This window comes from Condylura cristata, unplaced genomic scaffold (assembly GCF_000260355.1).
Source record: "Condylura cristata isolate star-nosed mole 26May11 unplaced genomic scaffold, ConCri1.0 scaffold00024, whole genome shotgun sequence".
Lineage (NCBI taxonomy): Eukaryota > Metazoa > Chordata > Mammalia > Eulipotyphla > Talpidae > Condylura > Condylura cristata.
In genome coordinates this window covers 2,660,892-2,683,924 of record NW_004567125.1, presented here as the reverse complement: position 1 = coordinate 2,683,924, position 23,033 = coordinate 2,660,892, and positions in this window count along the sequence as shown.

The following is a 23,033-nucleotide window of genomic DNA, read 5'->3' as shown; positions in this document are numbered from 1 at the left end:
AATTCAACCAAGTGGTGAACCCTGTGAGAGCTCCCTCATAGAACCCTTTCCCAATTTCTTTTTTTTTTTTTTAAATTTATTTATATACGCATACAAAACTAGGATACAGGCTAGAGGTGTAGGGGTAGTGAGAGGATTCACCAGAGACAGAGTGGGGAGCAGAACAGGCCAATTGACTAAGGGGAGCAGTGGCAGGGCAGGAGAGGTCTGCTGTGCCATGTGGGTCAGCTCCCTGGCCGGGAATTGAACTCGTGCTGCAGTGGCTTTAGCTTCCTAGTGCTGTGCTTTAACCAACTATGCCACCAGGGAGGGCCCCCCTTTCCCAATTTCTAACCACAAAACGACAAGCAAAATAAAATAATTATTTGAAACTGCTTTGTTTGGAGGTAATTTGACATATCTCAGAAATAACCAGAACCAAAGGAAAGGTGGGACAAGCACCAAACGGGGTCAGTGAGACAAGACAGAGCTTGCAGGCCAGAGAAGCCTGGATGCCACTGAAGGAGGATACAAAGGTGAAGTTAAAGATGACAGGGAGGTGGCCCTCCCCGGTGGCGCAGCGGGCTAAAGCACAGCACTGAGAAGCTACAGCCACTTCCGCATGAGTTCGATCCCCGCCCCAGAGGAGATCCACATGGCGCAGCAGACCTCTCCTTACCCACCCGGAGCAAGGGGGACATGGAGTCCACCCTCCCTTCTCTGATGAGCCCCTCTGATGTGCTCTGTGTCCCAGCAATAAGACGATGTCCTGCTCCTGTGCTCCTGAAGTCTCTTCTGTCTTCTTTATGCCCTGGTATACAGTTTACTTAGGAAGAGGACAGATATTTTCTGTTCCAAGTCCCTTTTTGTCCTTTACTTTCTCAACACAGCTTTACAGAATCTACACATGTCCACTGCCCTCGTGCTGCTGGTGCTGGAGGCTGCGAGGCCCCGGGGGGAGGGAGGGGAACAGGAGAACCCAGCATCATTCCTGCTTCCCCTGCATCACATGAACATGGACCACAAGCAAACACCAACACACATACCGCTACTCTCTCTATAAAACAAAAACAAAAACCAGCAAGATTGCAGAAGTTCAGCAAAGGGTGTGGTTGAGACATTTGGGAGACATTTCTCCTTGGGGGTGTCTAACAATATGCTTGCCACCTGGACTAAAGCCTTAAAAAAAATCCCCTTGCTCTGCAGAAGCTTTTTAGTCAAGGTTGGCCCATCGTTTGTGGCTATGTTTGTGTCTCTTGCCACTGGAGATTAAAGCCACAACTCATCGCTGAAGTCAATGCCTTGGAGTGTTTGCCTGTTTTCTTTAATGTGTTTCACAATCTTGGGTCTTACATCCATATCTTTAATCCATTTTTTAGTTAATTTTTGTGTAAGAGGTGAGACAGTGATCTTGTTTTGTTCTTTATTCCCATTTTCCCAACACCATTTGTTGAATGAAAAGGCCCATAATATCACAAAGAAAAGATACAAAGATGTAGAGACAAAGGAATCCTCTTTCCCAGTTGGTAGGAATGGAGTCTGGTCCAGTCCCTATGGAAAACAGGATGAAAGTTCCTAAAATATTAAAAATAGATCTACCATATGATGCAGCAATTCCACTCCGAGGTGTGTACCCCCAAAAAATGCAAAAACACTAATTGGAAGGGCTATGACTACCCCTGTTTTCACTGCAGTGGTATCTACAATAGCCAAGTTATGGGAACAATGTAAGTTCCCAAGGACAGATGAGTAGATAGGAAAAGTATGGTACATATACACAATAGAATAACATCCAGCTATTTTTGAAAAAGAAAAAAAGATGGGCTCTCCCTGCTGGCACAACAGGTTAAATCATTATGAAGCCCTCTGAAGCCACTGAAGCACGAGTTCCATCCCCGGCCAGGGAGCTGACCCACATGGCACGGCAGACCTCTTCTGACCTGCCTGCTGCTCCCCTCAGCAGTGTAGTTTGTCAGTCTGCCTGTTTTGCTCCCCACTCTGTCTCTAGTGAATCCTCTCACCCACCACACCTCTGGCCTACACCCCAGTTCTGTAAGCATAAATAAATAAATCTTAAAAAAAAAAAAAAAGATAAACTCTTGCCATTCACAACAACATGGACAGAACTGGAGGGGATGGTATTAAGTGAAATAAGTCAGAAGAAAGACAAATACCACATGGTTTCACTTACACATGCTCTATAGAAACAAAACAAAATGTCAGTGAACACCACTCCAAAGCAAACCCTATAAATCTGACTGTGGAATCGAGGCTACAAGAGAAGGCAGGACAAGGGAAAACAAAATGGGGAGGGAGCTGTATGGGCCCTGGTGGGGGACGGTGGGTGCCCGGTAGGGTTGGGGTGGCTTGTGACACCTGAGGAGGCCTGGGCTTCACCTGAACCTACATTCTGAACATACACAGACAAAACAATGGTGCCGCCATTTAACTAATAATAATACATGTTTTTAAAAATCAAATAAATTCCCCTCCCAGGATAACTGGAGTCCTGCCACTTGACAGAGGATGGTACAAAACAAAGAATCTTATTTGGAAACAACATTCTGTGTTGTGATTTTTCTTCTGTCTTATTTTGAAATCTTCTTTTCAAGATTTTTGTCTTAAAACATTCCAGCCAGGAAAATAAATGAAGAATAAATGAAGGGAGAATAAATGAAGCAAGATTCACAACACCCTTTCTTTAGGCTGAGTCAGGGTCCGTGGGGGGGGTTAGGAAGTGGGGTGCGTGGGGGGGGGAGGGGGGTTACCTTGTTCTATGTCCTCTACTTTGGTGAATGCTTAAAATGTTTCTCTTTTTAAAAGTTCATTGTTTTTCTTTCTGTTTCACTGGGAAGAAGAAAAAGATGTTCTGTCTTAAATGTTAAAATGTGTGAAGCTGCCTTGTTACAATAAAACCAAATGTGTATACAACAATTTTGATGCTTCCCTCAGAACTATTACACCTCAGACTTTGTGATTCACTTAATAAGCATATTGTCGAAATGTCCCTACATGGAGCTCCCTCTGCCTCTCACTGTGGGGGCCACACAGGCTGACCTAAGACAGCCTTTCAGTGATGTCACCAGAACACACAGCCCTGGGCTTACCATACTGCTTGACGTTTAGTCCTTGGTTGTTTTTTTTTAAAGATTTATTTGTGCATACAGAACAGGGGTATAGGCCAGAGGCTCAGGGGCGGCGAGAGGCTTCACCAGAGACAGAGCGGGGAGCAGAACAGGCAGATCGACGAGGTACACTGCTGAGGGGAGCAGCGGGTGGGCCAGGAGAGGCCTGCCGCGCCATGTGGTCACCTCCGGGGCAGGCGGGGATCAACTCATGCAGAGGTGGCTTTAGCGTCTCAGTGCTGTGTTTTAACCCGCTGGGCCACCAGGGAGGGCCTAGTCCTTGGCTTTATATTTCATTTCTGTCTCAAGTTGAGTGTTTGAAATGGGGGGTGGGAGGGGGTCACGTCCATCACGTCCACAGAGATGCTAAGATCTGCCACTACCAGATGGGTCTTAGGTGTTCTAGGACCCAGGAACAGTTAAGATATTTACAGGAAGCATTCCTCTGGAAATCGTGGCTAAGGAGATAAAGAGAATCTCAAAAGCATGAAGTCAGTGTTTATGGAAATAATTTGAGCAGGGAGTCCTTTTTTTCTGTACTTAGGTGCCTACTATCAATCACAAAGTCAAATGGAACTCATCCCATGATCTGGCTGACGCGATGGCCTTGCATGGATCACTGAGTGCCAAGTGCATATACATTAAACACCTTAAGAAAGATGCTGTGGAGGACATGAGCTTTGCAAGCTGTAAAGCTGAGTAGCTAGAGGTCAAGGTCACCTTTGGTTTTAGAGATGTGCTTTAACACCAGTTGGTGAAAACTCACACAACCTGAGTTGTATTTCCCCAAAATTCAGCCCTAACTTCCTCAGAATGGAAGTATATTTGGAAACAGGACCCTAAGGAATTAAGATGAGGTTAACCCAACATGACTTGTTCTTGTCACAGAGGGAAGACCGTGTGAGGACTCAGGGAGACGACGGTCATCCACGAGTCAAAGAGCTAGGCCTCAGGAGAAACGAGCCCTGCCCACACCTTGATGGGGGGGGGGGTCCAGCCTCTAAAAACAACGAGAAAGTTAAATTCTGGCGTGTAAACCCCACCATCCTGCCACTCTGTTATGACAGCCCTGACAGACAACACAAAGGCAAAGACTTTTGGTGTATAAAACTTAATACACATGGATTATATCAAATGTTTTTTTTTTGTTTTTGTTTTTTAAGATTTATTTATTTATTCGTACAGAACTGGGGTACAGGCCAGAGATGCGGAGGGTGGGAGGATTCACCGGAGACAGAGCGGGGAGCAGAATAGGCAGATCGATGAAGTACACTGCTGAGGGGAGCAGCGGGCGGGTCAGGAGAGGTCTGCCACGCCATGTGGTCACCTCCAGGGCAGGCGGTGATCGAACTCATGCGGAAGTGGCCTAAGCTTCTTTTGTGCTGTGCTTTAACCCGCTGCGCCACCAGGGAGGGCCAATATATCAAATATTTTTACAGCACTAGAAATATTTCTCTAGTAATTTGTTGGGGTAACAAATTATGTTGATTATCTTCTTGATATTGAACCACATTAGCATTCCTAGGATAAATCCTACTTGCTAATAGTGAATTATGTTTCACATATTGAATTTTTGCTGGTATTTAGAAGTTTTGCATCTATGGATGTGAAATTGGTGTGTATATATATATACATATGCATGTAATAAATAAACATAAATACGCATATGTATACAGAGAGATATATTTGGTTCTATATCAAGCTTTGCTATTTAATTACTATGACTTCATATAACAAATTGGGGTGCTGTGCATCATTTTCTATGCCACGGAATAACTTTATTAACAGAGATTATGTGTTATTTAAAGCTTAAATAAAGCTTAGTTATGAAGCCAACAAAAAATAAGCTATATAAACAGACTAGCACATCAAAAGGCAAAATAATATAAGAAAGTCTGTTAAGATGGAGACAATGGAATTTTCCACATGGGTCAGGAATTTTAGAATTATTAGAAAATCTTGAAAATAAAGGAAAGGACACATCTTCTTTACTCCAGTAAAGGAAATAAAGAGAAGAAGATAGCAACCAGCCTCTTCCTATAGCACTTGGTGGCACACTGCTATTTTTCCACATCCCTAGGCTGAAACACCTTGTTCAGTGATCTGACTTTTCCTGTCTCCATGACAGCAAGGACCTTGCCTGTCTTGTCCTGCACCTAAAGAAGGAGTAAATTGTACTCATAACTATTTGTTTAATGCATGCACCAGGCAGCTCAATTTGGTAGCTGCTAGCCTCATACAGCAATTTCCATTTAGATTAATTAAAATTAAATTTATTTTTTTTAACTGGCCACAATTCAAATATCCAAGAGGACCAAGGCCACATGTACATGGTGGCCGGCGTGAGCGGGACAGATCAGGACATTTCACTCTCTGCAGTAAGATCCATTGGGCAGCACTACTCTCAGGGGTCCAGATATGTGGGTCATGGCAGCAGAAGCCTCTGAGTCAGGTGGGGCAGAAAGATGGAGAAGCCTGTTATCAACATCAGAAACAGGCACGGCCCTGACCCTGAGCGCTTCCTACCTACTGGGGCCTGGCTTAGACGTGTTAGAAACGTGATCACCGTCCCTTCTGACAACACGCAGAGCAGGTGGGGTCACCCCTATTAACAGACCAGCAAGCTGAGTTTTCAGAGGTACAGGCTGCCAGCAGGTGGCCAAGAAGAAGGTTCAGGGGCCAGCAGGAGGGAGAGGGGTGACCAGGCCTGGCTAAGTCAGGCAGCTGTCAGGGAGATGCAACAGCTCCAATGGGAACCTAGAGCACAAAAAGGGAAACTAAGGCAGGAGTTGATGCTATAGTCAGGGTAGGGGGTCCCAGAAAAGTAGGCCCCCAGGTTCAGGCTCCCCCCCTCCTTGGTACCTGAGGCCATGACCCAAGGCCAGCCCAGCTGCTCGAGGGGCTGAAGCAGCTGATCCATGCCCTGCATGGGCCCCTCTTCCCTACCCCAGTGGACAGGTCTCAAGGGCCAAGGAATGCTAGCAACATCAGAATGGCCAGGGTGCCCTGTAATGCCAGGGCATCCTGGCATGGGCCATTCCTGGCCGGCTGGTATGCTTCCTGGTTGGTCTATGAATGCCCTGCGCAGGCAGATTCCTAGGAGAAGAGTAAGGATGGTGTTGGGGTTGCGGGCACTTGTGTCCCTGAAGGTCTCCATCTGAGGGGGGAGAGCAGTTACCCTGCTCTGAAGAGGAAGCCCCCACCTCAAGGGCATGCTCTGGGTTGTCACCCAAAGGTACCAAGAGCTGGAGGGCCAAGTATGAAACAGCCACCAAAGGTGTGTCATCAGCCTTCCCAGGTAGCAGTCGAGCTCCACCTCCAGTACGCTCCCTTCCAAAGGGGTGGGCGGTAGGTGGGGCTGTCCTCTGAGCGGCCACCGTGGACTGGAACTCGCTTCTTCCCTTGGGCCCTAGGAAGCCAGGCAGAGAAGCAGAGGCCCCTAATGTGCCAGACAAAACGGCTGTCAAGGGACTGCAGCTCTGCTTTGAGGTGTTGCATGTCTGTTTTTAGAACAAGAACATCACATCAGCAGGAACCAGCGGCCAGCTATGGAGGAGGGTGCAAAGCCGAGGAGCTCACTGTCTCTTCGAGCTCCACGTCTGCTGCCCAGGTATCTGGGGCACATGTGCCAGCATGGAGAGCTGCCCACCTCCTCAGCTTCAGGAGGCTCCTCCTGTCCACACAGCATTTTCAGGCCCTTTGCTCGTGTCCAACGGCAGAATTCAGGACAAGGACGTAGGCAGGTGGTGTTGTTCCTGCTTTGCAGGTGATGAAACAGGAGCTCCAGCCTCCGAGTCAGGCTGAGCGGGTACCCCGAGCTTCCAGCCCTGCACCTACCTGCAGGACCTTTCTGTAGACTTTCTCCATCCTCCAAATCCGCTCTGTCACAAGGCAGGGCTGAGGAATGGAAGTCCCACAGGGGCTGCCCCTGGCCAATGACAGAGGGGAGCTGGTGCATAAACCCCCCGCAGAGGGAGGGCTCCTACTCCCTGTGCCCACACAGCCGCCAGAAGTCCCCCAGGTTTGGCTCTGCTGCCCATGGTGGCAATTTTCCTGCTAACATTGCTCTGTTGGCTATTTCATTGTTACTGTCTGGCTTTTCCACATCCTGCCTGAGTTTCTGCAATAACTTGCATTTGAATACTGTTCTTGGGGCCTGCTTCAGCAGGACCCCTAAACTAAGCAGATAGAAAGAGGAAAACACTAAGACCATCCTCAGATGGTCAAGAGAAAGGTGGTCCAGGTGTGAGGGAGCCTGGCTTCAGCCAGCTGGAGGTGATTTCCAGACTGGTCATGAGTCCCCACAGAAAAGTCTCCAGGGATGGGAGCTGTACAAATTCAGGCTGGCGGAGGTTCTAGTCCAGGTAGCCTGTCCCGAGCAGAGCAGAACTTCAGGAGTGGCACTGTGAAAGGGATCTGGGCCGTTGGGCCAGGACTAAGGACAAAGAGAGGACCACAGTGTTCATCGCAGGTGGTCCAGAGCCCAGAAGACTGACTCAGCACACCCAGTGGGAAAAACAACAGCTAAGGGGCCCTCCCTGGTGGTGCAGTGAGTTAAAGTGCAGCACTATGAAGCTACTGCAGCCACTGCAGCATGATTTCGATCCCCCACCCAGAGGTGACCCACATGGTGCCACAGACCTCTCCTATGTTGCCCGCTGCTCCCCTCAGCAGTGTACTTCGTCAGTCAGCCTGTTCTGCTCCCCACTCTGTCTCCAGTGAATCCCCTCACCACCCCTGCACCTCTGGCCTGTACCCCAGTTCTGTATGCATAAATAAATAAAGAAATCTTAAAAAAATTAAAATGAACAGCTAATTATGGGTGGGCACAGGATATGGGGCTCACAGGACAACTAACACACAACTAAAATATCAGCCCTGGGAGCCAGTCGGAAATGTCTCAGACAGAGAAGGTGAGCTCAGTGGAAGAGGGTCCCACCTGGACAAGAATAAGACAAGGACCTGTACCCAAACCTTGGCCCCCTCACCACCATCAACCCACCCCCATGCAGCCTGTCACCACCCACTTTGTGCCCTCTTTCCATCCCCGCTGACACCCTGCTCGAAGCTACCTGCTCTCCCGCCCAGACTGCACGAGCCCCAGGCAGGACGGGCGCTCCTGCCCTTGTCCTTCTCCTGACCTCTGCGCCACAAGGCAGCCTGACCATGTGCCAAGGTTGGCTTAAAACCTTTTGGTAGAGGCCCTCCCTGGTGGCGCAGCGGGTTAAAGCACAGCACTGAGAAGCTAAAGCCACTTCTGCATGAGTTCGATTCCCGCCTGCCCCGGAGGTGGCCACATGGCCCGGCAGACCTCTCCTGACCCGCCGGCTGCTCCCCTCAGCAGTGTATTTCGTCGATCTGCCTGTTCTGCTCCCCACTTTGTCTCTGGTGAGGCCTTTGGCCGCCCCTGCACCTCTGGCCTGTACCCCAGCTCTGTATGCATAAATAAATAAATCTTTAAAAAAAAAAAAAAAAAACCTTTTGGTAGAATCCAGCTTCCACCCCTCCCTTGCTCCTCACAGCACGGACCTTTTCATCTTGGGAACTTTATAAACCCTACTCCTCATCCAGGAAGACCCCCACCCCCAGCCATAAATGACAGTCTAACACCGGTCAGAGATCATACCAAATGCCACTTTCTGAACTTTCTGATAGCAAGCGTCTATGTCCCCGGCATTTAGAGGATCATTCTGCTATCTACGGGTCCTCACGAGAAGAGCACCAAGAGTGCAAGCCTACTGCACACAACAAAGCCATTCAGAGAGAAGGAGAGGCTTCCACTTAAGTCTAACGGATGCTCCAGAAAAAGAGAAGCTGCTCTCCCTGGCGGCGCAGCGGATTAGGATGCAGCATTGCAAGCCGGCCGCAGCCGCTTCAGTGTGAGTTCCATCCCCACCCTGGAGGTGACCCACATGGCTCAGCAGACCTCTCCTGTCTCCCCTGCTGCTCCCCTCAGCAGTGTATTTCAGTCAGTCTGCCTCTTCTGCTCCACACTCTGTCTCTGGTGAATCTTCTCACTGTCTGTTCCCCTCTGGCCTATACCCCAGATCTGTATGCATAAATAAATAAATCTTTAAAAAAATAAATAAAAGAGAAGGGAGAGAATGTCCTCCCTGCAGAAATAATAAGTAATAAGACAATCAATAAGAACTTGCAAAAAGTAAAGAGCAGTGTGAGTCCTCAAATCAAAAACCACACTCCAATATCAGACCACATAAATTAAGTCCAAATATGACTCTTTCATTATAAAGCCATACACAGTCAGGGATAAAGAGGAAATACTCAAAAATTATTGAAAAGTAAGTGTAACTGCCCCCCAAAAAGAAATATTATCTCAACCTTCCAAACCAGCTTATATGCTTCATATAGCTAGGTAGTTAGAGCTAGAGGTATATGTGTGTATGTATATATAAATATATAGCCAGGAATAACAAAAAAATATGGTATAAATCTAAATATATTACTACACACTATATGCCATTTCACCAACACAGCTAATAAGTTGATCATATATATATGTTCTATCCAACAAATTGGAAATACTCATAATTTTTACACATTAAAAATTCATGAAACTTAATCATGCATTAATTGGGTCACAAACAAGAGCTTTGGCAAATTTCAAAAAAAAAGTACATTTCATACAGACCACATTCTCTGACTGGCTATAACTCAATTAAAATGAGATTCAACAATAAAAAGATTTTTTAACTGGAAGTATAAAAATGTACCCTAAATAACTCATGAATAAAAGAGCAAATTATATTTAAAGTGTATTACAATGCACTTAAAATTAAATGACTATCAGAGTAACACTTGTACAATACAAGTGAAATAGCTTTTTTTTATAAAAGATTTATTTATTTATTCATACAGAACTGGGGTACAGGCCAGAGATGTGGAGGGTGAGAGGATTCACCAGAGACAGAGCAGGAGCAGAACAGGCAGATGGACGAGGTACACTGCTGAGGGGAGCAGCGGGCAGGTCAGGAGAGGTCTAGCACGCCATGTGGATCTCCTCGGGACAGGCAGGGAATCGAACTCATGCGGAAGTGGCTTAAGCTTCTTAGTTCTGTGCTTTAACCCGCTGCACCACCAGGGAGGGCCTGAAATAGTTTTTTGAAGATAGATGTGTAGCCCTATAATCTAGTACTGAAAAAAGAAAGATTAAAAGAAATGAATGTGTGATCAAATAAGGGAGCAAGAGAAAGGACAGCAGAGCATAAAGTACAAAGGCAGAAATAACAAAGATCAATCATAAATGAGCTAGAAAACAAAGAAGCATCACAAAGGAATTAAAAACACAAATTTATAGCCGAGACAGCCATTGCTCCTGAAATTTCCATTATCTTTTTCCTACAAAGTAATAGAATATTTGCAGGTAGGTGGTTACCCAGTAACCTCTGCAGCCATGTTTGAAATAAGAAAGTAGGCATGTATACTGCTCTATTCTCCAGGTGATGCCTTTCAAAGCAAGTAGTAAGTCCCCCCTTCCCTTTCTTTCCTCCACTGGCTGCAGTGCTGGCATGAAGGGTTAATGCAGAGCAACAAGTTAGAAAGAGCCTGGGCCCCCAGTGACGTCAATCAAAGTTTGAACTTTAATGTGAGATCGTGTAGTCACACGCTGGGATTGACATATTAAAATACCTCAGGTCAGAAAGGTCCAACAGGAGAAAGTTTTTGTCTCACATTTCTAGAGGCAAAATTCAGCTCAAGGAGTTGGCAGGGCTTGGTGTCTTTCACCTTGACTTACAGACAGTCCCCTTCCCACTGTGCCTTCTCACGGTCTCGTCTCTGGGCATACACGTCTGATACCTCTCTGTGCATCCAAATAGCCTTTCCTTAAAAGGATGCCAGGCAGGTTGTCACATCCCATTGTAAGAGCAATTCCTGTACAAGAACCTCATTTTCATTTAATTACTTCTTTAAAGGTCCTATTTCCAAATACAGTCCAATGTACTAGGGAGTTGGGGAAGATACAATTCAACCCATGACAGGCAGTACTAAATGCATGACTTCTTTAAGTCACTCATAATTTTAAGCTTCTGTTATAGCTTTGAATTTATATCCTCTCCAAATATAAAACCCAGGACTCGTGTTTTAAAAGAAGAAAGACAAAATTTAAAAGATACTAACTAGCAGCTTGTGCAAGAAAAAAAAAAAAGAAGGGTACAAATAAGCAATAATTGAGCAAGTAAATGACATCCATTCTAATAGCATCTACACTAATAAGTATGTTTAATCAATTCAGAATTTGTCCTCAACCATCCCAAGTTCAGAGACAAATTTTCCCTAAGTGCTGAAAAAAAGTACTATTCACAAAAATGTTTCAGAGGATCAAAAGGAATAAAAACTATCTGACACATTTTATGAAGCCAGTATAAACTTGATAGCGAAGCCAGAGAAGGATAATCCAAAAAAAAATTATAAATCCATTATACACTTTAAGAACTTACAATTAAAAATCTTAAATTAGGCCTTCCTGGGTGGCGCAGCGGGTTTTAACACATAGCACTAAGAAGCTAAAGCCACTTCAGCATGAGTTCGATCCTGGCCCTGGAGGTGACCCACATGGTGCTGCAGACCTCTTCTGACCCTCCCCCTGCTCCCTTCAGCAGTGCACTTTGCCAGTCAGCCTGTTCTGCACTCCACTCTGTCTCTGGTGAATCCTCTCACCACCCCTGCACCTCTGGCCTGTACCCCAGTTCTGTATGCATAAATAAATAAATCTTTTTTAAAATCTTAAATTAAAAACAACCAAATTTAATATAATAGTGAAAAATTTATATAACAATAGCTCCTGGCCAGCTGGGGTTTAACTTGTGAATAATAATAATAATATTATTAAATGAAACTATTAATGTAAATGCCACATTATAGGATTAAAGGTGAGGAGAACATAAAATTGTCTTGGTAGCTTCAGGAAAAGCATTTAATAAAATTCTAAGTTTATTTATATTCTTAAATTCTAAGACAATCTGCAAAGTATAAGATCTTTAGGCAGTATAGTATTTATTTAAAACTTACTGCTGGGTCCTCCCTGGTGGCGCATTGGGTTAAAGCACCGCACAAAGACGCTTAAGCCTCTTCCACATGAGTTTGATCCCCACCTGCCCTGGAGGAGATCCACATGGTGAGGCAGACCTCTCCTGACCCACCTGCTGCTCGCCTCAGCAGTGTACTTCGTCAGTCAGCCTGTTCTGCACCCCACTCTGTCTCTGGTGAATTCTCTCACCCTCTGCATCCCTGGCCTGTACCCCAGTTCTGTATGAATAAATAAATAAATCTTTAAAAAATAAATAAATAAATAAATAAAATAAAACTTACTGCAAATATCATAGTTAAGAGTTAATTTTTAGAGGCAATTCAATTAAATTCAGAGCAGTAAAGAAGGTCCTTTTATGCTTCTGTTTAGCGTTACAGTAAAGTACCTTGTCATTGAAATAAGGTAAGTAAAAGAAATAAAAGGGATCAAGTAAAAAGAAAATGTGTATTTAAAGAAAAAAATGATTGTCTGTGGAGGAAATCCAATAGATTCTACATACAAACTTGTAGCAAGTGAGATAGCTGCACAGGGATTGACTAGGAAAATGAAAAACATTCCTATGTATTAAAATATATTCTTTTTACTTCTATTTAGCGTAGCAAAAAAAGTAACATTAAAAAATTATAGAGTATCTAAAATAAACCCATAAAAGTTGCATAAGACCTTTATGGTAAAAATCACCTACCATTATTGAAAGATTCAAAAGAATATTTGAATAAATAAATGTGTGCCACTTTCATGGAAGAGAAGATTCAGTATGATAAAAGTGCCAATTCTTCCCAAATTTATCTATAAATTAAATAGAAATTTCTTAAAAAGACTCTTTGGGGAACTTGACAAAATGCTCCTAAAATTTACATAAAAGAGTGAGAGACCAAGAACAGCCCTAGCCAGATTTATTAGAATAAGATTTATTGTGTAATAAGATGGTGCTGTATAAGTACAAGACAAGTAGACAAATAAAATAGAACACAGTCCAAAAGTGTATATAAATCAGTAGGAAAAGGGTGGGCTCTTCAATAAATATTAAAGGGTTATATATGTGAGAAAATTAAATTAGATATCCACATTATACAAAAAGATCAATTTCCAGTGAACTAAATATTTAAATATGAAAAGCAAAGCTTAAAATTGGTATTATAAAGTTTTTACTTGCAAAATTCTTTTTCTAACAGCCTGTACCTTATTGCCATTAACACAACCCTTATACTTCTTAGTTTTATCTTATAATGGTCTTAGAATATTAATATTCTAAGTAACTCATGAATAACAATAGTTCATAACTTACAATATCACAACTGAAAATAGTATAAAATTTCTTTTCAGTTCTTTCTGTTCTTTAAAATAATTACAGGAAAATACCCTTTATGACCTAAAAGTACAGAAGGATTTTTAGAAAGCAAACAAAATCATGAACCTTCAAGAAAAAAGTACTAATAAATTCAATCACATTAAAGTCATTAAAGTTATAAATTTCTATCAAAATACATTATTTACATTGTTAGAAGACAATGTACAGACTGAAATTATATTTGCTACCCATGCAAGGGATTATAATCCAGAAATTTGTGAGGGGCAGGAACTTCATACAGAGCCCTCCCTGCTGATACAATGGGTTAAAGCACAGCACTCTGAGGCTATCCACAGCCACTGCAGCACAAGTTCAATCCCTGGTCAAGGAGGTGACCCATATGGCATGGCTGACCACTACTGACCTGCCCGCTGCTCCCCTCAGTAGAGTATTTCAATCTGCCTGTTCTGCTCCCGACTCTGTCTCTGGTGAATCCTCTCACCCCCCACACCTCTGGCCTCTACCCCAGTTCTTGTGTGCATAAATAAATCTTTTAAAAACAAACAAACAAACAAAAACTTCATACAAGTCAAGAAGAAAAAAAGACATACTGCACCACGGAAAGGTAAGAAAAAACAAAGACTATGGAAGGACAATTTACAGAAGAGAAAACCCAAATGACTAGCAGGGTGGGATTCAGCCTTACTGGTAATCAGGGAAAATGCAAAAGAAAGCAATGATTTACCGTTCTACATTCGTCAGCTAGCGAGAACTTAAAGTCCGATAATACCCACTGTTGATGAAGAAGCAGTGACCATTGGCATAAGCCCTTGGAGGACAAAATGAAGGTAGGTGTTCATTACCTTTGTCCCACCTACTCCTGTCACTGTCCCAGGAAAACATCCCACCACCAAAGCCCAGTACCTGTGCTCCTGAGTACAAGACTGTTTCTTGCAACATTGTTTAAAACGCAAGACACAAAGTAAATGGCTGTGAATACACCAATTAAGGTATAATGTATGCAATATGATGCTGCTGTTAAAATGAAAGAACAAGAGTTAGCTGCATAGTTATTATACACTTAGTGCCAACTTGTATAAATCTCAAATATCATTGATGGTGAGGGGGACAAAAAGCAAGTCCCAGAAGGATAAGCAGAATGATACCACATATGAAATGCTTCTTGGTTTAATTTTTTAGTAGTTTATTATAAATTGCAAGCTGTACAATTTCTTTTTCTTACTGTACAGTTCTGTGAGTTGTGTCAAATGTACATAATTTGTGTGGTCACCATCATAATCAAAATATAGAACAGTCTGTCACCCTTAAAATTCCCTATTGCTCCTTCATAGATACCAAATCTCTCCTCCCACTTCCAAATCCTATAATCATACAGTATGTAGCCTCCCGTGCCTGGCTTTGTCCACTGAGCATAATGTATTTGAGACTCGTCCATGCTAGTAAGTGTATCAACACTTTTTTTTAAAGATTTATTTATTTATGCATACAGAACCTGGGTACAGGCCAGAGTGCAGGGGCAGTGAGAGATTTCACCAGAGACAGAGTGGGGAGCAGAACAGGCAGATCTGCTGAAATACACTGCTGAGGGGAGCAGCGGGTGGGGAGAAGTCTGCCATGCCATGTGGGTCACCTCCCTGGCTAGGAATTGAACTCATGCTTAAGGGTCTAGCTTTGTAGTAGTGCTGTGCTTTAAGCCACCAGGAAGAGCCCAGATCAGCTGAGTGTATTTCATCATGTGGATGTACCATCAATGTATCCATTCACTAGTTACAGTACCTTTGGTTGTTTCCAGTTTAGGGCAATTATGAATAAACCTGCTGCAAATATTTGCGGACAGGCTCTTTCTTGTGAGTATGTAAGTTTTCATTTCTCCTGGGTAAATACCTAGGAGTAGGATTGAAGGATCATATGATAAGTGTATTTCCACTTTCTGACCATCCACCATATGCCAGGCACTGCCTGCACTATGATTCTGTCATGTTAGTGTGATCATCCCTATTCTACAGATGGCTAAACTGAGGTCTAAACTGAGGTGTCCAGGGCGTAAGTGACTTGCTTAGGGAAGGAAGCCTCAAGGTTGGGACTCGCCCTGGGCTGCCTGGTAGTCCTACCACCTCCCCTCACCCCCACCCCCCAGGAGATGTGTGTTTCCAGCGGGGCCATGACACACGCGGGTCCACTCAGCCTCCAAGCCTAGACTCTACCCACCTCTTGGGGACACTGCCGGACCTGCTCGGTCTGTTTGGGAGTTGAACAGTAAATGAAAGGGCTTCGTTACCTCATTTGAGAGTAGAATAAGACACTTTGGGAAGGCTGGTGCATTAACTACAATCAAGTTCCAGAAGGTCCTCCATTGCTCAAAGGATTGTCTCTTGATGAATTGCTCTTTTCACTGAAATGAAGCTAATATCTCAGGAGCACCCTGACAGTGTCCACTGCAGATGTTTCTGCATCTTCACAGAGGAATTTAAGGGACCAGATTCCTTCCCAAAAAACAAATGGTCTTTGTAATGTCCCCACATGTCCTGGATACAGCTCCCTCTCCTATGACATGCAGAAAAGGTACTCTAGGACTCTGGGATTTCTTTGGGTCTGGGGTCCCTGCACACACACCCCTCCCAGGTATTAGTCATCACAGTACATCATAAGTCACTCCACATGCTTTGAAGGAACACCATTGCCCACACCATCTGAGTTTGCCCTCCCTGGGTGTGTAATCCAAACTAGCCCTGCACTACAGTGTGTGTAAGGGGGGATGGGGGTGAGGGGGGTAGTGGACAATCCCAGCTCAGCCCATCCAGGTCCCAGGCAGCGGGGTGAAGGAGCCTAAAGATGACTCCAGCCCCCAGCTTTCCCAGTCACCTGCAGCATTCAAGTCTCCCCACTTGAGGTCTAGATAGATACCATGGAACAAAGACTCACCAGCAATGTGTGACCTGTCCAAACTCCCAACTTCTAGAACTCCTGAGTTCATAAAAGAATCACTTACTTCACTAAGTGTGGGCTGTGCTTTCCACAGCAGTGGTAACAGGCAGGGCTGATGTTGCTGCCTTCTCTGTAAGTCCAATATCTCTGTTGTACTTCTGAGCCTGAGTCACGCACAGGTCTGATATACCTGCACTACAGGTAGGTCACAGAAGCTTCCACCAAGTTCTGATGGTGTTCATAATATGGGGATTCGTCAAAACATGTGGAGTGACAACCATGATCTGTCCAGGAAGTTTAGGCTGTGTGTGTGGGATGAAGTAGTCTGTGATGGCAATGACCACACACCTCTCTCCGCATTTTTACATGTCTCTAGAACCTTCCATGTCCGTCATGGGCTCACTTCACTCTTCAGTTAAGGCAGCACCTTGCCAACTTGAGCAGGCATCGGGTTCCCCTGGAGGGCTTGTTAAAAAAGACACGTGGGGGACCCACACCCACTTTCTGATTCCTCAGGTTTGGGAAGGTGGTTGAGAGTTAACATTCCTAGCAGGCTCCCAGAAGCTGCTGCTGCTGCTCCGCAGCAGACAGACACACTATGAGAACTGGGTGTTGAGGTCTTTGCATGGTGTTTTTTAACTGAGTGCATATTTGCACTCAGTCGGGGAATTTGAAGGGGAATAAAAAGCCTGACACCCCCTACCATCAACTGAATCAAAAGTAGCCAGAGTGAGCACTTCTCAATGAGGGGCCCAGGGAGAGGTTTTCCTGTGGACAAAGGGTAGGGGGAAAGTAGCAAAGGGGGGCGGGACGATTCTTAAATTAAGAACTCAGAGGTAAAACCCATACTAGGCCTAGGGAGGAGGCAGAGAGAAAAGTCTTGCCTCTCCTGGGGTTTTGCTTCTTGGGCCCAGAGATCTGAGACTTCAGTGGGAAGGGGTGGCTAGAATCCACCCTCCCAAGTACTGAGGCCTGGGGAGCCGATAAGGAACAGAAGCCCAGCTTCATCAAAGTAGGATAGGGCTGGGGCCTCCGTGTTTTGACCTCCCCATCAGTAATTCTCATATCCCCAACCACAGTCTGAGAACCACCCCTCTTGGGCAGCACTGTCCAATAAAAACATAATGCAAGCCATATGTGACTCTGAATTTTAAAAAGGAAACAGAAAGAGATGAAATTGATTTAAATGATATCGTCTCTTTAACACAGTATCCAAAATAATATCATTCAGCATGTAATAAATATAAAAATTATTAATAAGATATTTTACATTCTTTTATCCATGCTACTTCTTTGCAAGCCCGGGGGCGTATTATTTCTAGCTACCACCATTCAGACACATTACTTTCATTTACTATGCTGGGTCAGTATATAAATTTGTGTCAGAGTTGTGTGACCAATTAGTCTGTTCTACCAGAGTCCTGGTTTTAAACCTGCCAGTCCCATATGCTGAAAGCCTCCTTGATCTCAGGAAAAGCAGAGTCTGTACATTATCCTAAACACTCTTAACCATTTTCTGATCACTGAATCTAGCAACAATTTTTTTTTAAGATTTATTTATTTGTGCATGCAAATGAAGTACAGTCAAGAGGTGCAGGGACGGTGAGAGGATTCACCAGGCAGAGAGTGGGGAGCAGAACAGACGGATCAACAAAGTACACTGCTGAGGGAGAAGCGGGCAGGTCAGGAGAGGTCTGCCACGCCATGTGGGTCACCTCCGGGGCATGTGGAAACTCATGTGAAGCGGCTTTAGCTTCTCAGTGTTGTGCTTTAACCCGCCACGCCACCAGGGAGGGCCTCATCTTGTTACTTCTGATGTTGCATAAATTTTTCTTTCTTTTTTCCCACATTGCTATCTCCTTTTCTAAGTTACCAGTATGTTTTTTTTAATATTTATTTATTTATGCATACAGAACTGGGGTACAGGACAGAGGTGCAGGGGCAGTGAGAGGATTCACCAGAGACAGAGTGGGGAGCAGAGCAGGCAGACTGACACAGTGCACTGCTGAGGGGAGGAGCAGGCGGGTCAGGAGAGGTCAGCTCAGGGGCTGGGGTTCGAACTCATGCTGAGGTGGCTTTAGCTGCTTAGTGCTGTGCTTTAACCCACTGTGCCCTAGCAACAGGAAGGGCCCTAGCAACAATTTTTAAGATTAAATTGCAACTTATTAAAATGAAGTAAAATTAAAACTTCAGCTTTTCACGGCACCAGCTACTTTTCAAGTGCCCAACAGCAGGTGTGACTAGTGGTTTCCCTGTCAGAGCGTCGGGCTCTGGGACCAGGAAGCCCCTCGCCTTCACGTAAGCCCAACAGCAGGGGATCTGGGCTGGCTTTTCTTTTTCCTCCCCCCCCCACTCTTGCTTCTTATCTTATTAGATATTTCCTTTCAATTTTGCCTTTTTAGCATTCATCACATACATAACTGGGATTTTTTTTTTTAATTTTGTTATGTTCGCCTTTGAATATAACACGAGCAGTTTTGCAGATACTAAGGGACACAGATTTAGCCTGAATTTCACAGTAATCAATGTGAGATTACAACAGCACTTTCTCCGGGGTTTTCTTAAGAGAGCTGTGGTTTCCTTGTGACCCCTAAAGGGCACCAAGCAGAGGCATTATGGGGGTGGAGCCACAGATTAGAAACTATCCTGGCAACACGGAGAGGATGGAACAGGTGTTAACAGGCTACTGTGACCATCTAGGGCCTGTGGTGATCAAGATGGGGACAGAAGTGGATTACAGATGCATGCAGCACATAAAGTCACTAGGACTTACTTGGCAATTGGCTAACCTTGGGACTGGGGGAGGGGAAGCAAGTACGATTCCCTGTCAGTCTCCCCTGAACCTCTACACCCACCACCACCAGGTTGACTCTATGCTGTTCTGGTTACCTATTGAAATGCCTAATTTTTATTCTCTCTCATGGTTCTAAAGGCTGAGTGGGCTCAGCAGAATGGTTCTTGCTCAGTCTCTCATGAATCCGTACCAGAGGAAGCCTAGGTCGGGAGTCATCTTGAAGGCTCTCTCACCAACTTCCTCGGTGGTGGTGAGGCTGGCTGTCAGCTGGAACTTCACCTGGGGCTGTAGGGAGTACTGTTATGGACTAATTGTGTCCATTGCCTCCAAAATTCATATGTTGAAGCCTAATCCCAGTACCTCAGAATGGGACTATTTGGAGGGTCTTTAAAGAGGAAAGTAAATGAGACTGAGGTCATTAGGATGGACTTTAATTCAATAGGACTGGTGCCCTTGTGAGAAGAGACTAGGGCTCAGAGAGAAGACCATGCAAAAATACAGAGGGAAGCCCATCATCTATAAGCCAGGGAAAGAAGGCCTCGGGAGAAACCAACCCTACCAACACCTTGATCTCAGACTTCTAGGCCCCAATTGTGAGACAATGAATTTCTTTTAAGCCCCCTAGTTGTCAGCTCTTTGTAACACAATCCTAGCAAACCAATGCAAGAGCCTCTCTGTGGTCTGTGAGCCTCACTGTGGTCTCATTTGGCCCAGGCCCCCTCTCAGCACGGCTGATGGTGTCCAACGGTGCTTGTCACAGAAGAACCAGTGGAAGCGGTATCACCTGTTTTGAGCTGGTTTTGAAAGTCATACGATATCTTTCTTTCCCCTTTAGTCACAGCCTGCTCAGATGAGGGAACAAGGACCTACCTCCTAACAGGATAATTGTCAATGTCATATTGTGAGATGAGCACACAGAATAGAATAGAAGATCTTGCTGTGGCTGTCTTGGAAAATACAATGTGTCATACAACCCGGATTGGTAACTTGAGGGTTCTGGGATGGTGTCATTAACCAAGACTTGGATTGCAGAAGGAAGAGGAGAAGGTCTGAGGTGCCTTAGATGATGAGGTAAGGTTTGAACAGGTTGGATTGGCCAAGTCAAGCAATATGAATTATAGGTGCGAATCAGAACATGTTCTGAGCTGGAACTATCCATATGGAAGCCAGCGACTAGATACACCCATAAAGAGTGAGAGAAGATGAAGGTTGAGGAACAAGCCTGCTTAATGTATTGCTGCATAATAAACCACTCCAAATCTTAATGGCTAAAAACAATGATTTAGAACTTTCCATGTTTGTGTAGGTTAAGTAGTTTCTCGCTCATGTGCCTGCATTCAGCTGGACAGTGAGCTGAAAGATCCAAGATGGGTGCATTCACAGCTCTGAGAGCTGGGGTCTGCTGTTGTCAAGAGACAAGGCTCAGCTGGAACAGCTGGAACATTTGCACTCTCTCCAGGTAGTTTTTCACATGGGCTTCTTTACGGCCTGATGGTCTCAGGGCAGTGTTCCAAGAGAGCAAGTTCCTTACCAAGGACGCTTGATAATACCTCATTGGTCAGAGAAAGTTTCATGACCAAATCCAAAGTCAAAGTGAGAGGCTACCTTAGGAGAATTCACTAGCAGCCATTCACTGAAGAAATAGTAAATATAGGGGGAAACAGCAAGTAGGCTTCACTCCCCTTGGGTCTGAGCAGAGAAGAAACCATAGAGGAGGCCCAGAGGAACCCAAGGGACCAGAGGATTGCAGTGCTAAGGAATCAAGTGGGGAGGGAATTCCTCTGGGAAAGTGTCCACTAACACATGCACGGCTGGAGAGTGAAAGCCTCTTTAAATTCAGTACCTGAGGTGTCTCATTTTCCTCATTCTAGTCCCAGGCTGAACCCAGCCCCTGGGTTTAGCACCCCAGAAGTCACATTCTCTAAAATTCCAACATTGATTTCAGTAGGCAGTTTCATTAAAATCTTAAGCACCAAATAGAACTTAACGAAAGCCATTCTGCAAGTCAAACAGGACACTTTCTACGGGTCTGGCTTCATTAAATAGAAAGCACACAGTGTTTTCAAATGTTTTTAACCAAAACCCACAGAAGACATTTATATCAAGACCCAGTGCATGCATGCACACTCATGTGTCCACATACATGCTGCACACATGTACAAGCATGACCCAAGACGAAAGTTTCCTGAGACACAGAACAGATAATAGTATCTTGCTCTTACTATAGGCAAGCTCTGTGCCATTTTCTATTAAAAAAAAAAATGTTAAAGCTAGTCATGCCCCGCTAAATTAGTTTCATGGACCATGGCCAGCAGACTGAAAAATACTGTCTTAGGTCATCTAGAGCAGAAGTCAGAAAACTGGCTGAAACTTGTCATTAACCTTGTTTATTTGATTTCACCTGTTGATCATTTTTTATACACTGAGTTTTATGCCTGCAGGCAGGCCTCCCTTCTCCAATACCATTTCTGGCTATTTGATACCCAGCTGCTTCACACATCTATGTTACTTGCCTGGCTCTGGGATGCATTTCTGTTTGGGCCTTCTAGATCTCTAGATTCTAAAGGAATAGACCTATGCAAGTATGCTTTCCATACAGCATGTCTCACAAGCCAGTCATAGAGAACTGCAAAAAAATAACTGCCTTCATGGAGTTGAGATTCAAGAAACAGAGAAGCAAAAAACAATAGTAAAAACATTATTAGAGGGTGATGAATTCTTTGGGGAAAGTAAGATGGGAAAGCCACGGGCATGCTCTAAGAGATACCGGATTGTAGGCTCCACACCCCTTTATGGAAAGAGACAACCTAAGCTATTCTTACCTAACATTTTCCTCAAAAACAAAGTTCCCAGCCTGTCCCAGCAGGTAGATCTGACCCGTCTCGTCCCCAAATTACTCTGTCAAAGGGCAAGGCACCAATAACCTAGAAATTTTCACAGCCAATCAGTCATTAAGAAGGAACCTGAACGCTGGCGAACATGGTCACTGACACATTGGTCCAGGAGTGAAAGCCCTTCTGATGTATTGAAGGCTTCCCCCTAATTCATTCAGCCCCCAGTACCCCCTCTCCCAGGGATCACCGGCCACCTCACTAGCTCTGCACACATGACCCTTCTTGACCCGACTCCCGGTTACCGCGCCTGCCTTATCTCTTGCCTCTCCTCCCTCACATTTTCCGCTCCAACAAAGCCAAACACAGCACCGTGGGGGCTTTCACGCTTCTGTGCCTTTGGACACGCTGTTCCTTCTGCCTGGAAGGCCCCTTGTCTCCATCCTCGCGCGGCCCTGCCCCCCTTCACCGGGCCATCTCCCATTTCTCCTTCAGAACCCAGCCGGGATGTCCCCTCCCCTAGAAAACCCTTGACCCCCTCGGCCTCATCTCTGTCCCCAGCACCCTCCTCTATTTGGTTTCTCGGCACTAAAATTACCGGTATCTCTACGTCTCTCCCACCCCAGACTCGGGCCTCCTGCAGGACTGTATTGACGGCTCGCTTTACACCCCAAAGTGCCTAGTCCCGAGTTCTGAGGGACAGAGCCTGCACCTCGGCTCGGGCTGCCCGGAAACGCCCCCTCTCCTGCTCTCGGCCTCCCACCCCCGCCCCGGTATCCCTACGGGACCGGCGTTCCAGCGTTTCGCGTGCACCGAGCCGGCCCCTGCGCGGCCGCCCAGCCCCTGACATCAGCAGCCAGCGGCGCCCGGACCGCAAACGACTACAAGTCCCGGCACGCCCCGCCGCGGCCGCGCATGCTCAGCGGGCCGGCGTTTGAGTGGCAAGTTGTTTGTTACAGCGAACACCAGCTGCTCTCCGCGCCGGGCGCCGCTGCTCCGCCAGCGCTGCCGCCCTCGCCCG